This window comes from Pinus tabuliformis, chromosome 4_2, assembly GCF_031772625.1.
Source record: "Pinus tabuliformis cultivar Carrire ecotype Pingquan chromosome 4_2, CPIR1, whole genome shotgun sequence".
In the NCBI taxonomy this organism is placed as follows: Eukaryota; Viridiplantae; Streptophyta; class Pinopsida; order Pinales; family Pinaceae; genus Pinus; species Pinus tabuliformis.
The window spans coordinates 1,100,911,152-1,100,926,409 of record NC_142304.1 but is presented as its reverse complement, the minus strand read 5'-3'; positions in this window follow the sequence as shown (position 1 = coordinate 1,100,926,409).

Here is a 15,258-nt window from a genome sequence, read left to right as displayed (position 1 = left end):
TTTATTCCGAGTACTCATATGCTAGTATGGACTTCTCGGGTGACCCGGATTTGGTACTGTCGGCTAGCGAGCAGTGGGGTGCCATTGGTAAATTCTTAACCATATTTCTGTTTATCATTTTTCTTTTATAATTTCCTTGTGCTTTATTCTGTCAAGAATAATCAGAACTCATGTGCTCATGTAGATGTTGGTCCCGTCCGGCCAGTAGTACGCCTGAGAGGGCCAGCCGCCGCTCTAGCAGGAGAGGCTGTGGGAAGGGCTATCCTTCGCGACCTTGATGTGGCCGAGACTCTTTCAGCATTACAGGACCAGGTCGAGGGCCTCACTCTCGGTATTCCAGATGTGAGGACTGACGAGCTGCCCCTGAGGTTGCAGCGACATACCACTGGCGTGCCAAGTCATTGGACTAGGCTTTTATGCATGATTGCACAGGCGGTGACTTGTTATCATTTGCATCATTAGACTAGGGTGCCCCCTAGCGTTTTGAGTTTTGGGTCATTTGACCAATTTTGTCTTGGTTACAGAACATTATGTGTAAACCATAAACAATTATATATATAGATATATATATATCTATATATATATATATATAGATATATATATATATATATTTGATTTTCGGATTTTTATTTTGGTTAAGTTATATGGTCCACATGCAAATATTGATGAAATGCTTCTTTTTATAAATGTTGCAAATGTCTATCTAACACATAATTTGCCAATGAGTCAGTTAATGTGTTTAAGCTTATGGAAATATGTTGATATTGAATAAAATCAAATTGCCTTTCCAAAATCTTGACCCTTAGGAACATGCGATAGATAGCTGGATTTCGGACGGAGTAGATACCAGTGAGCTATAGTATGACGAGCTATGTGTCTAGCCTGACGACCAGTCGGCATATTCCGTGTGTGATGGCATCAGAGAGAAGTTCTATCAACGCGCTATATTCAGCGATGTTATTCGTTGATCGCCCAATACATACCCCTCTGAAACTTACTAACTCGCCGCTTGGATCAAAAATGGCCCATGCCGCAGAAGATAGGTTCCGCAAACTACGACTTGCTCTGTCGGCATATCCAACAAATGATTCCAACAGGTTCGACATCTGCGACAGATGTAAAAAGTGGATTTACTTGACCAAAACAAATACTTTAGCGAAAACAAAAATGTAACAAAAGCATATTAGTTACCACATTGAATCATGCGTAGTAACGCTTAGGGTACAACCCATTACGAGGTTGTGCCAGTGGAATCCCTTCATAATCCATTAACTCGTAGGCTCCTTTTGTTAACACTCGCTTAACAATATAGGGGCCTATCCATAAAGACTTGAATTTACCTGCTCCCAATTTATCGGATTCCTGGTCATAAAGCAAGACCAAGTCACCTTCTGAGAAGACACGGGGTTTGACATTCTTGTCGAACTGCACCTTAACTCGTTTCTTATGGGCTTCGTTAGCCAAAGAAACATCATGACAGGTTTCATCCAATTGGATTAGTTCCAAGAAACGATCTTCCTCTTCTGAAGTTCCGGGGAGAAGGTTGATTGCGAGTTTGAGGGACGAGATTTCACACTGAAATGGTAAGATTGCTTCTAGGCCATACACCAGTTGGACAGGTGTAAACCCGGTTGCATTCCTTACCGATGTTTGTTATGCCCACAAGGCTGAGTACAGGATTAGGTGCCAACTCCTTTTGTGGACTCCAATCATCCTTTGCAGCATGTGCTTCAGAACCTTGTTGATTGCTTCAACTTGTCCATTGGCCTGCGAGTAATATGGAGTAGATCTGTCGTGAGAGAACCCTAATTTGGCAGCTAATTTGGCCATCATGTGATTGCGAAAATGCGATCCATGATCTGTGACTATAGCCTGTGGAACGCCGAATCTGGCGACTACATGATTGAAAAAGAAAAGGGCAGCTGTTTCACCAGTGTTATCTAATGTAGGCATTGCATCGGCCCATTTGGTAAAATAGTCAACTGCGACTATGATATATCCATGCCCCCCGGTCGAGGTGGGGTTACATGTCATGAAATCGATGCCCCATTTAGCAAATGGCCCAACGACAACTATTGGTTGCAGAGATGCAGGTGGTCTTCTGGTTTTGTTATCGAAAATTTGACATGCATGGCAACTTCTGACTGCGGTTATGCAATATTTGAATATTGTTGGCTAGAAGTAACCTGCTCGTAAAAAATTTTGCACCGTAGCGTAACCGGATTGATGCCCCCCACACACGCCTAAATGGCAATCATTCAGGGCTTTTTCGGCCTCCTCATGGGTGAGACACCTCCTCAGAACTGTATCGACACCACGACGGTAAAATGTATCACCGACGATCATGTAGTCTTTTGATTGGTATCGAATACGTTTTTGTTCAGAGTGGGAGGTATTAGGTCTATATTTTTGGGTTTGGAGATAAATGATTATATCTCCATACCATGGATTGCTTGAAGATATCAGAAACAAAGATTCATCCACTATTGTTTCTTCGAATGTTTCATCATTGGATGATGATGGGAGATTGCATAATAATTCTACGAAAACCAGGGCATTCTTTGACTTGAATTTTACAAATTCCATATCAAACTCTTGTAGAATTGCTATCCATTTTGAATATTTTCCCCCCAGCAACTGTCGCGACAATATATAAGTCATGGGGTTGCAATTTGACAGAATGGTAGTTTTTCGAAAGAGGACATAGTGTCGAAATCTCTGTATCGCTTGAACAGCTGCGAGCGCTAGCTTTTCAACATAACAATATTTTCTTTCTATATCATTTAAGTTCTTACTCAAATAATATATAGGATGTTCAATTCCATTGTCTTCTTGAACTAAAACCATTGCGATGGTTGTATCCGCTGCAGCCAGATACAAGTTAAAGTCTTTTTGATAATCGGGAGCGTACATTAATGATGCTTTCATTAGGGATTCTTTTAAAGCATCAAAGGAAGCTTGCACAACCTGATCCCAGACGAAGGGCACTTCCTTTTTCAATAGACGTGTATAACCTTTAGCAAGTTCGGCGTAATTTGGAATGAACCTCCTCAGAAAGTTTGCTTTCCCTTGGAGTTTCTAAATCTGAAGCAAATTTGAAGGTGGAGGCAAATTTATGATTGCTTGAACCTTACATGGGTCGAGACGAATCCCTTCCTTTGAGACTACAAAGCCAAGTAAATGACCAGAACTGAGACAGAACACACATTTGTGTGGATTGAGTCGTATCTTGTAGTGTCGGCAACGTAGAAATATCGCTCTTAAATGCTGCATATGATCGGTCCGCTTTCGCGAATGAGCTGGAAGGTCGTCGAGATATGGTTGAACGATGTTTTTGATGTCATGGAAGGCATAATTCATTGCCCTCTGAAATGTTGCCCCTGCGTTCTATAAACCAAAGGGTAATTTGCAATATGAGAATGTGCCCCACGGACAGATGAATGCAGTCTTTGACTGGTCCTATGGGCGGATATTTATTTGATTATATCCGGTGAATCCATCCATAAACGAAAAGATTTCACATCTGGCGCACTCATCAATTATCTGGTCAATGAAGGGTGTAGGGTAGTTGTCTTTTGGACAAGCTTGATTTACATCCCTATAATCGACGCACACTCTAATCGTTCCTTGTTTTTTCATAACAGGAACAATGTTCGATACCCAATCGGTTAGAGGAACCGGGTAAATGAAACCAACATGGAGAAGTTTTTCAACTTCTGCCTTGATGGCAGCGCTTTCTTGGGGTGCACCTGCCGTAGCCGTTGTCATACTGGTTGGACATCTGGGTATATCTTAATTTCATGTTCAACAATACTCGAGTGAATGCCTGGCATTTCATTATATGACCAAGCAAATACATCTCTGAATTCACGAAAAAGAGCATTATATATTCCAGTTCTAAAGGAGAACAACATTTGCCAACATAAATATTCTCTACAACATATGTTTTGGTCGAGATATTTATGGCGATAGTCTCTTCAATATTGGACAAGCTTCACTTGAAATCCACCGTGTTTACAGTATTTGATAGGAAATCAAAAACTGAAGGATGATGAAGGTCATCAGGAGTATCTTCTTCACAATCCGAAAGAAGGGAACGATGGTGGTAATCTTCCCATGGTGCCCCTTCAATTACCATTGATTGAACAATTCCTTCATCGGTGTAATGCACTTGCGACCAAGGATCTGAAGGGGTGACATATTCCGTAGACCTATCTATCCAAATGCTTGATGAGTGTTAATTTGGGTTTGCCTCCCATGCTAGGAACATTGATTGCTACAATATTTCCATTGGGCTTGGAGGCAATACCTGCATATGATCCATGTTTATATCGTTTCCTGAGATCTTTTCAATCGAAGATATCATATTGCAGGTTTCCTACCGATGCTACTTCCGCCAGATTTATTGGAGGTAGAAGGGCAAAAGTTCCCATTAATATAGGGTCTTTTAGTAGGCCTACTCTGATATTTTGAAGTGAATGGGGGCTTCCATGGATGATTGGAATGCTTCCTGTAACTTGAAAACCATTGGGGAGGAAAGCTTGTTGATCGACGATTGTAATCCCCCCTTGAAAGGGAAATGAAATATTCCTAAAATAGGTCGACACAACAACAACCATAGCATATATCCATGGTCTTCCTAGTAGGATGTTGTAATCGAGGTTTCCGTCGATTACTTCGACATCTATTTCTACTGTTTTCCCTCCTAGTTCAACCTGCAAGTTACTTAGAATACCATATGGGGTATATGTTCGTCTGTTGAATTCCCTTAATGTCGTCGAAGATCGCGACAAGGTTGGAGACCCTAAAGTTTTCCAGCAACTCATCGACATAATACATGTAGATGCCCCCTCATCAATAATTGTTTGATGAACAATTTTGTTGAGGGATTTCACTTGAATGAGGAAAGCTAGTTGAGCTGGTAACCGAGGATCGTATCCTTTATGATTAAAGGACACAAGATTCGAATCCTTTGGGTCTATCCCACCGATAACTGATAATAAAGCCTACTTTTGGGATGGGAAATTTTGCAGTACCTCAAGTGTCGACATAGCGGATGGCGATTGGGCGAAATCTTCCACTATATTATAATGGTGTGCTGCTCTAGCACGAGGATTAAATGTCGACTTGTGTACTACTCCCTTTGGCGGTTTTATTGTCAGCTCAGGAATGATGGGCGGTGCAACTTCTGTCGAAGTTGTTGTCGAACTACTAGGTTGATCTTTATCCTTGTTGTTCGACTGCTGTGGATTCCCGTAATCTTTGTTCCTTGTCGATATCAAAGCATCATTTTTCTGTTTGGAAACCGACAACATCAGCACTTTAGACGGGGAAGCATTTCCACTGTCAACCAGATATGTTCCTGGATTCGGAAACGGATCAGTTAATACTGCCGAGGTTTTTGAATTCTTGAAGAATTTTCTAAGCTCAGCTTTGTGTGGACAATCTGATGTCCAATGATCATCATCGCATATAAAGCATGGATTTTTTGGTTTCCTATTTCCAGGAGGGTTTGCAGAAGATTTTTCGGGTGATGATTCCTCCTGTTTCTTCTTCTTCCCTTTGTTTTTCTTCTTGCCTCCTGGTTGCTTGGTTTCTTTGCCTTTATCTATCGAGATGGCATTTACTTCTGAGGCAAGAAGTTCTTCTTTTGCGTTTTGACTAGAAATCTTACGGGCCTTTTTAGATGTAGCCTTTGTCGATTTCGTGTCTGTCGCGCCAATCACGCCATTTCTGGCATGAGAGTCATTGTTTGATTTAGGAGGAGGAGGGACCGAGAATTCCGGTCTGGGCGTGTCAAGTATTTTAGCATAGAGCGTGCCAGACTGAGTGTAAATCAAGTCCAAATATTACGCACGAGCAATAACTTGCTCTTTGGTGGACTCCCCCTTTTGCCACATCTTCTGTAATGGAAGGTAACAAAGACTTAATAAACCATTCAGCTAAAAGCTAATCAGGAACATACGTTTTTACCCTTCTACGAGGACATCGCCACTCACGTATATGATCAGATATGTGAGTGGTCGTTGTTTGTTTGGAATTGGTAAGAAGTTTTGTTCCCATTTCATACCTTATTGGTAACTGAAAATGGGTTAAAAAGGTTGTGGCTAGGGTACTGAAGTTGTCAATCGAAGCTATGGGCAATTCGATATACCATTTTGCTACCGGACCAATTAACGTCCTCTGAAAAAGGCAAAGCCTAATTGAATCATCATTTAGGGTGTTTGATGAACACCACAAATGAAAGGTCATCACATGATTCGACGGATCTTCACCCGGATTTCCATTAAATTTAGGAATATCTGACGGAAGTTTATGCGGAATCGCTGGCCACCAAGGGGCGTAAGCGATTGGATCGTTTTTTAACCGATTTAGATACGGTAACTCTAAAGTCGCCACGAAGGGTGACTGTTGATTCAGGTTAGGCGAAGCATACCCAGGATAAGATGGAATCGCCTGGGCATTTGGTCTTTGCATACCAGCGTAATGCATTTGATTCTGGTAACTTTAGTAAGGTTGGTGGGCATAACCATTGTAGAATGGTTGATTTTGACCATTTTGAATATACGACGGCCCACTATTTGCAAATATTTGTTGCTCAGATCCTTGGTATACTTGTTGGAATTGCGGTTGTTGGTATTGCACCAGCCATGGTTGTGAAACCATGTGCTGTTGCCCGATACTAACTATTTGACCAAGATGAGGGGTAATTGCACCCATTTGGGCCTGTGTCATTCCACCAATCGGCAATTGTGGTTGAGTCGCAGGGTCAAGAGGTTGTTGCATTACAACCTGAGAAACCTGAGGTTGGCATGGAACAGGTAGCGCTTGTACTTGCGACACCGTCACAATAGCTGGCGTAGTTGGTATATTTGACATAGGTAAACATTGTTGCATCGAATATACAACTCTTGGTTGTTGACGCAGTATCGGCACCCAACCGCTAGATGTAATTCCAGCATAACCTGAATTTTTTTGTGAACTCCCGTATGGTTGTCCTCCCGGAGGAGACAATGAAAGGGTATACTGCCCCCCATATGGCGGTAATCTGGTACTCAAAGGAATGGTTTGCTCTTAGGGACCGGACTGCCCAAATTGACACCTTGAAGGATCAATTTGTTGAGACTCAACATAAGAGTTTCTGGATACTATTCCGGATGAAAAAACAGGAATGGACCATACTGTCGAAATAGCCCCTGAGTGGGCCCCTTCTAGCGATTGAGAGCTAGTTGTGACATATGGTATACTGGCGAACATTGTTGGAGTGACAGCAGCAAGTTCTACCGTCGCTATGTCGGATGACACAGTCCTAGATGTCGATGGTTTTTCAGACATTTCTAGTCTATCCAAAAGATTACCTAGCGATTCTACAGGAGCTTCTGATGGCGGTAGACTAATTTCTGATGAAGAAGGATACAGAGTGATCCCGACTCCAAATTGCGATGGAGTACTAGATGTAGGATCCTCCACAATCTCTTCTATAGCAATCAGACTAGGTGGAAGAGGTAGACCGTCAGGTCCGTAAAATATTTCTGGTGCCGAAGAAGGTATGGAATCTGCAGCGACAGATGTTTGGGGAATAACACTCTCTGAACCGGTTGTAGATGAAACTGGTTCAGTAACACAAGTGTTTACCTTCAAACTAGGATCAGAGCTACTATCCCTCGGTGGCTGTTGAACTTCTTCTGTAAAGGCAGGGATACCAGAAACGTTTGGAGTAACTGGAGTCTCTGATGGTGTTGGAACACTTGTTCTAACTTTACCAGGAGATTTGGAACCGGTTAAACGAGTTCGCTTTGTCCGTAATAGTTTCGATTCCGGAGACAAAGACAGTTGACTCGTAAGCCTCTGCGAACGACGGGGTTTCAATTGACTTTCTTCCACGATTGCGGATTACTCGATCAACTAAAAATAAAGGGGAAGTATGTTTCCAAATTAGATGAATTTTAGATTCTTTGACACAACTTGTTTTTTCAATTTTAAAGAGTCGAGAAAAAGTAAAAGATGACTCTAGTCGCCTTCAATTTTTAATGAGCCTGAAGTGACAAGTGCTCAGATGGACCTTTTCCGTTAAGGAGTCTGAAAAGGAATGAAAGGGACTGCTCTGGAAATCTAGGCAGAGGGATTACCAAACCAATTGCAAAATTGCAGAATACTTTTTACGGTACGGCAGTCAATCTTCCCGAATGCTGTGTTCAGTGCATTGCGATCGATAGGGCAGCAAACACAGCTTCCTATGGATAAAGGATTAAGCCTATTGTGGTCTCCCAAAATATACTCGACGGTACGTGGGAGTACAAGTCCGTACTGGCACTTATCGTCTCAAAGTGGAGGAATCACCCAACCAACAGTGAAAACAACAGTTACCAGGATTTACGACGCCGGAATACGTCTCTAGCCTAGACTTCTAGATGTTGTGCGTTAGGTTCCAAAGCGTTGTTAAATTCATTAAATTTATTTTATAGTTGATCTTGCTTAAGAAATTTTCCTTTCAGGTTCACCACGTGATGTAGATGTACAATTCCTAAAATGCAATCTAAGATGATAAACAGTCGTTTTATCTTCTTTGTGCAATGAAAATCCTAGCTACTAAGGAAAGAGAGACAGTATTCTTTCAGCAAAGAGCATAGAGCACACACTATATGCACTGTCCTAAATCAAACCAATCAAACAGTCTAAATGCAAATGCACATGCATGTATTTGTTTTCGGCCTTCTTAATATGTGAATGATAAAAAGAAATCTAATGCACAAATTTGAATTATTTTTCAAAGCGACAATTACTAATAAGTTTCTTTTCAAAACCAAAATGAATACAATGACAACACTTTGTGATTTGGAAATGAAAACTTGTTTTCGACACTAGAAAAACTACTAATTCAGATCGAATACAATAGTAACAGGGTAATCAACTATCAAGAACGATCAGATTCTCTTCTATGACTGAAAACGACACTTGCGACACTTTCAAATCAAGAAATGACAGTACAATTACGTTACTTCTTTGTAAAGGAGAACTGAAAATGACTCAAAAAATACATAAAAACATTTACAGTTCTTTGAACAATGGAGGCAAAATAACAGCAAGGAAAGGGGTTTCAAACAGAGGTTTACTGACTACAGGCAACAAAACTCTTGAATAGATCTGAAAAGAGTGAACACAGAAACCAAAATTTAGGAACAATGCCTAGTCTGATCAGTGCACCTGTAACACAATGAAACTGAAATGCAACTCACCTACTACACTCGAGAAGTGCACTGAATTTGAAATTCACAAAACAGGCAGTGCGTTGAACCAGGGACGAGACTTTGATTGGGTTCCGAGTCACGGTTTGCAGTTCAGTTCAGGGATTTTGGCCAAGCAAGTGGTAATTAGTAAATCAATCACAGGGGTAGATCTAAGGAGGTTACTAGAGCCACCACAAGGGAAATTAGAGAGCTTGTAAATCAGTTGTTTAAATCATAAACAAAACCCAGAGATTGACTGAAGCAGCGTTGATCTACTTTGCACTTGCATAGCAAATGCAGTCCGAAGGCTAGCTGGCTTGACTTCAGGCTCCATCTGTAATTTTATAAAGTAAACAAATGTAGATAAACAATCAATCTATTCTCTCCCTAGCGGAGTCGCCATTTTGTTATTGGGAATAGTGTTTATGCAGAACTGCTAATCCCACTAAGGCTGGTAGCTACCTTAGAAACAAACAAAGTAAAACTACTTTCGTTTTCCTTTATGAAAGATAGATGAGAGAAGAATAAAGGAGACCAACCTTTGTCTTGCACTTGGTTCCTTGCTCGTTTCCTCCCTCTTCTGATAGTCCTTTGCTGCTTTCCTTTCTTGTATACCCAGCTTCACAGAGTACCTGTAGAATCAAAGCAGCATAACACTATACGAGAACATGGATCTATTATCATAAACAATCTAGGATCAGATGTAAATTGACCATACAAATGCATAAGACATAAATCACACAAGAGTATGGAGGAAAACTTGAATAGCTTTATTGATAATCAAGAAAGAGCCAAGAGAGTTACAACCAATCGTTCTGACCCAACATCATCCTCTCAGCAAGTGAGCCCTTCTTCACCTCATGAAAAGCTTAGATCACCCAACACTATGATGTTGCCTCAAGAAACCAACAACGATTCCTTACAAGATGCAAAATTCCAGCCTCCTGGATCTCTAGGATGAGGGATCCATATATAGATGTCTGCAAGGGAGATGAGTCAGCTTGTGATTTGATTAGTTTCTCCCCTCTGATAGTTCTTGATTCCACTTGGAGATTGATGATCTCTTACTCATCCCTGGTTGAATTTAGAGAGGAAAGTGTCACAGGAGAAGTTTCTGGAAGATTCCATGCTTCTCCACCTCGCGGATTGACACTGCCATTTGTCCCTTCTCACCCATCGCACCCCATAGAAGGGATTTTTGAAATGCAACGCACCTACTGTGTGTATTTAGGCGAGATGCAACGCACTTTGCCTATGGAGCAGGTGAAATGATCTAGTTTTGACCAGTTCTGAGCAGTTTTTCATGGAGAAATTCTGGGAGAAGCTGTAATCAATTGACCTTGTTCTTTTAGGGGTTGGAACAACACTTTTAGGGACTTAGGAGCCCTTAGTTTATGGACATTCATGCTTGGGGTTGCAGTGCCCAAAAATGTCTATAACACTGCTGTCCAGCGGTCGAGGACCATCGCAATCGCATCGTCTATGGCTTCGTCGCTTCTTCGATGGCACATCTCCCTACGCGTTTCAGTTGACACTGTGACATTCCTTCGTTACAAGAAGTCCCCCAATCGCGCAACTCCACAACCTGGGCAGTGTAGTTTATAGTCTCACACCTCCTTTCAGGTTCCTGGAGCACTAAGAATGTGCTTCCATCATGTAATCTTCTAGACAGATCATCATTGTATTGCTTCAATCAGCTTCCATTCACCCCTCCTAGAAATGGCTCTCCATTCAAATTCACCAACTAAAATTCTCCATCATCAATAATCTCCTTGATGACATAGGGCCCGAGCCAATGCATCCAAAATTTTCCTGGAAATTTATCAAACTTGTTGTCATATAAAAGAACTAAATCATTTACCTTAAAGGTGTGCAGTTTGGTGTGCCGATCGTGCCATGCCTTTTCGTGCTCCTTTTGAACTTGTTGATGGAACCCAGCTAAAAATCTATCCTCTTCAAGCCCTGATAGCTGTGTGAGCCTCTCCTTTAGGGCTCCGCAACCTGCCATTACTACAAATGTCACTATGCACAGGCTAAGTACAATGTACTCCAACGACATCATATCTTCTACGTCGTAAACTAGTCTGAATGACGTTTGTCCAATCAAATTCTTTCAAGTCGTTCTATAAGACCATAACACCGCGACCATGCACACATCCTAGTCATTTCTTTGACCATTGCAAACCTTTGTTAGCACGCTCTCCAATATTTTATTAAGAGCTTCCACCCTCCGATTAGATTGCGGATGATATGGTGTGCTCTTCTCATGGTAAACCTGAAATTCCTCCATCATCACACTGATCATCTCATTAAGAAAATGTGTACCGCGATCGCTCATTAAAATTTTTGGACAGCCAAATCTTGTCAGCACGTATTCAAAGATGAATTTTTTTGTTGTCGCACTTGTACAGTCCTTCACAAGTTGTGCCTCTACCCATGTGGTTAAGTACTCAGTTGCGGTGATGATGTACCGCACACCCGTCTTCTTCCCTGGAGGCTGAATTGGTCCCACAAAGTCAATCACCCACTTCTTGAAGGGTTGTAACGATATCCACAGATTGAGCAACAACTCATCCCTGCAGGAGGGTCTGCCAATCCTTTGGCATGCATTACATGCCCTACAATACACTTTTGAATCCTTATGCAAGGTCAACCACCACAACCCAGTGCATAGAATCTTTTGCGCTGTTGATTTTCCTGCACAATGACCTCCTGTGGATCCGCCATGAGCCTCGCCAAGGATGTTGTTTCGTTCAAACTCTGGCACATAACGTCACAATATCATCCGATCCCATTTTGTACAAGTGCCCTAAAATGACAGAAAATTCTATCGTGGGCACCACTAGTTCCTTCTTTTGTTGACTTGTATATCCTTCCGGAGTCGTTCCTGTCATCAGGAAGTGTAAAATATCTTCAAAGTGGTTGTTCATGACACACACTACAAAGAACTACGCGTCAAGAAATCCTTCCTTCAAATTAGTAGGCTCTTCTCCAATTTCAATGTGCGATAGATGATCCAATCCTACAATCAATCGTCTTGGTTTCACAATGGCTTCAAAGTCATATTCCTATAACAAAAACATCCACCTGCATATCTTCCCCCCCAACACAGGCTTGTTGACCAGGTATTTCAATGTAGAATGGTTTGTATACATCTTAAAATGTCCACCCAACAGATAATGCCTAAACTTCTGGAGCGTGTACACCATAGCTAATCCTTCGCGCTCTGTCGTGGAATATTTTTTCTCAGCTTTGGATAACTTCCTACTTGCAAATGCTATAGGGTGATCCAAGTCCCCTTCACCAGCCTGTGTCAGTACTGCTCCCAACATAATACATGACGCATCCACATTCACATGAAATTCTCTCTTCCAATCTGGGAAGACTATGATCGGAGCGATGACCATTTTCTCCTTTAGCACATCCAAGCTCTTCTAGCATTCTTCATTCCAACAGAACATAACATCCTTCTTTAACATTTTTTCCATCGGCGCGGTGATCTGGGCATAGCTCTTGATGAATTTCCTATAGTATCTCGTATGCCCCAACATTGCACGCAACTATTTCACACTCCTTGGTGCTTGTAAACTTATTATGACCGCGATCTTCGCAGGGTCTACCATCAAGCCTTGTCTGCATACCACATGACCTAGCAAGATCCCAAAAGGGACACAAAACAAGCATTTCTTCAAATTGAGCGTGATCTGGTACCTGCGACATGTATCTAGCATCAAGTCTAGACTTGCCACATGGTGCTTTACCAATCCAGACATTTCCCAATCGTCAAAGTATACCTCCAAAAATTTTTGAATGAAATCCTTTAACACCACGATGACTATGCGCGAAAAGATAACCGACGCGTTCTTCAGCCCAAAAGGCATCAACATATATTAGAAGCATCCCCATTCAATCACGAAGGTCATCATACTGCTATCCTTTGGCGCAAACTTGATCTGATGGTACCCAGAGAACCCATCTATGAACGGATATGCTTCTTGGCCGCCAACATTATTCAGGACCTCAAAGGTGAATGGAGTTGGGAAGGGATCATGCACACAGGCATCATTCAACTTCCTAAGGTCTACGCATATCCTTATTTCTTCCTTCTACTTATTTTCCTAAACTACTATTCGGCTCACCCAATCAAATTCTTCCACCGGTTCAATGATACCTACCGCGAGCATCTTATCTAACTCTAAGCAGACCCTTTCTTTATACTTAGGATTGAGGCGGTAAGGTCTTTGTTTCACAGGTTTCGCGTCTAGTTTTATGGTGATCTTCATGACAACTAGGTCTCCTATTATCCCTTTTAGATCTGAAAACTTCATGGGGAACAGATCCTGATATTCGTGGAGTAATTTGGTGACCTTATCTACCATCACATCGTCCCAGTAGTCCCCAATCTTTGCAAACTTTGGCTCTGCCTCCGTGCTAATGTTCACCTATCTAGTTTTGAACAGTTCGGTTATGTTGAGGTTCTCTAGTTGCGATCCTTCAAATTCATGGTGACCTTCAGTCTCTAGAATATTAGTATTCCTTGGGTCTTCGTCTTCTTCTTCTGCTCTTACATTGTAGCACTCCAGTGTGTGGCTCAGGTGGGTAGTCTAATCAGGTTGAATCAAATCTAGAGTGTCCTGTGGTATCCTGAAAATTGATGCCTTAGCCTCCTACAATGCTTCATCAATACTTTCAAACCCATCCTCAAAGCTGAACGTCATAAAAAATCCTTGGCACAAAATGTTCCATTCTTCAGTGCCATGGCGGAGTTCTGTCTCTAAGTACCAATTCATCCGTATAACATCCAAGGTATGACAAAACATATGGACCCATTTCGGTTGAGGCTTTGCTCCATACGCTTCAGTCCATTTAGCCAAATGGTCACATGGATCATTTCTCCTATCATATTTTTCTATTAGCCGTACTTGTGGGTGACCAAACTTCACTCTCATCATTTTTCTATATACACACAAATCATCAAAAATGCCCTTGTGAGTGCCCCACCATCTCACAGGTGTAGCACGTAGTGCCCAGTCCAGGGCCTTGAAGCGATGATTCTCTGGCACTTCTCTCTCAAATGCATCCAAAAGTGATCAAAATCAGTTAAACCATCATAATAAGGCAGATTTCTTACCTTTGATGATACATAGCGCAACGACTTGGTCATCATATTACAACGCAGCATAGATACTTCATGCAGTCGATTCTACCAGTGCTTCAGTTCTTCATAAAAATTTGATGTGCAGCAACTTTCATGGTCCCATGCAATACATCCATTTGTTTTCAGATTCACTCAATCCTAATCTCGTGCCACTATCTTGTAAATATGGACCAAATCGTCATCACTTTCATAATCGTGAACCGGTTCAGCATACCGTGGTCCTTCTGCGGGGTCCAGTGGCACCACTACGCGGAGATATTTCTTCTGAAATATCATCTTTCGCTTCTTCAGATTGATTACCCCATTCATGTAAGTGACCCAATCGATCCCAAGGAGCGTGGGGTAGGGATTGTCATCATCCACAATCTCTATCACTTCAAAATCAGCGACTGCGTTCGCGCCTTCGATATCAATTGTTAACCCCTACAACCTCCCCATTCGGATGATTCTTTGTTGATTCACCATCCTTAACTGAATCAGAGACCATTGTAGCACATGTCTCCCCATTATTTCCCATGTCTGTTTTAGCAAAACGTTCACGTCGGACCCTAGGTCTAAGATAACTTTGTCCATTTCGTATTCTCCTATCTGCGTGGTGAGTCTCATCTCACGTCCAGTTCTTTCCTTATGCTTACCAAGCTTCCTAACTATGCATGATTTGTCAGTAGTGTTTTCTTTGCCATCACACCTATTAATTAGCTCTTATAGTTCCTTCACCTCCTTGCTATCGCGTAGCAGTTTCATGCAGGTCTCCAAGAATGTGGTAATCTTGGACGGGTCCATTTCTTCAATCAGCTTCTCTTAACTCCCTAAGGTAGAAGCCTCAGGGAAACTTTTCTTCCCTTCCATAAATGTTTCTTTTACGCATTCTAG